This window comes from Otolemur garnettii, unplaced genomic scaffold (assembly GCF_000181295.1).
Source record: "Otolemur garnettii isolate 467f Iridium unplaced genomic scaffold, OtoGar3 scaffold00066, whole genome shotgun sequence".
Classification (NCBI taxonomy): Eukaryota; Metazoa; Chordata; class Mammalia; order Primates; family Galagidae; genus Otolemur; species Otolemur garnettii.
In genome coordinates, this window is record NW_003852461.1 from 1,807,705 (window position 1) to 1,809,140 (window position 1,436).

Genomic DNA, 1,436 nt, shown 5'->3' on the forward strand with positions numbered 1-1,436 from the left:
AGGACTGGGTTTGAACCCACCACCTCTGGCATATGGGGCCAGTGCCCTACTCCTTTGAGCCATAGGTGCTGCCCTATTTTTTTTTTATATGAAAGTTTCTTTATTAGTTTCACGTATGAGGAACATTTAGTAACACCACTAATTATATCTTAAATTTGAATTTTCAAAATACAAGGAGATATAAGTGTACTTGAAGAGTTTCACTCAATTAAAATACATTAATCCGAAATATATATTAATCAGATGAAAATATTTTACAAAAGACTAGATTAATGCTGTAATTTATGATCTGTATTTTGCACCTGTCGCAATACATTATGACACTGAACCCTAGTTTACGTCATTACACACACTTGCACAACTTAAAAGCTGTTTGTTCTGATTCTTTTCTCCTTGTGACCGCTAATGATCACCTGTCTACTTGGGATTTATTCCTCCTGATAACAAATGTTTCTTCTCAGGTCACATTTTTGGTTTTTTGTTTTTTACATATACATGTGATTATTAGGTTTCCACTTCACAAAATTAAAAAGGCTTAAAATTTAATAACAATAACAATGTTTAAGATAAGGACTAGAAACAAAAACCTTGTAAAGAACCCAGCTATTTTTTTTTATTATTGCAGTTGTCATTGTTGTTTTAGCGGGCCCGGGCTGGGTTTGAACCCACCAGCCCCGGTGTATGTGGCCGGCGCCCTACCCACTGTGCTACGGGCACCACCCACACTGTTTCTTATATACAGATCTGTCTCCCTAGTATGGACTTACCATAATGTATTTTATATTATTACCAAATTGAGGATATTTAGACTGTTTCCATCTTTTCGAATTAAAAGTAACTCTATAGTTAATATGCTTTGGCATTTATCCTTGCACATTTTTATAAATATTTAAGAATAGTTTCCTAGAAGAAAATTATTGGGCTAAAGCAAATGTACAGGCCCTGCATAGTGGAGCATGCCTGTAATCCTAGCACTTTGGGAGGTGAAGGCAAGAGGATTGCTTGAGGTCAGGAGTTCCAAGACCAGCCTGAGTGAGACCTCATTGTATCTCTGCAAATAATGGAAAACTTAGCTTTGCATGATAGTGTGTGCCTCTAGTCCCAGTTATACAGGAGGCTAAGGCAGGAGGATTGCTTGAGCCCAGGAGTTTAAGGTTGCAGTGAGCTATGATGATACCACTGCATCTAGCTCTGGCAAGAGACTGAAATTCTGTCTAAAAAAAAAAAAAAAAAAAATGTGCCAAGTGCCTGCTAAGCTGCTCTCTAATGTAGCCCATGTCCTTTTCTCAGGTCTTTATGAGTACTGGATATTGTCTGTCTTTAATTTTTAGTAATTTCATGTAAATTTTAATTTCCCAATCATTAGTGATATTAAACATCTTTCATGTGCTTACTAGCCATTTATAGTTACTGTGTGCTTTGCCTAATGTTATAAT

The 1,436-nt window shown here is 36.4% G+C and overlaps 1 protein-coding gene across 2 annotated transcripts in view; it reads left to right on the plus strand.

Moving 5' to 3' along the window:
- The window catches only part of TTC4 (tetratricopeptide repeat domain 4), a 27,925-nt gene that overhangs the window by 6,608 nt on the left and 19,881 nt on the right, over positions 1 to 1,436 (plus strand). The gene's annotated exons all lie outside the window — the stretch shown is intronic.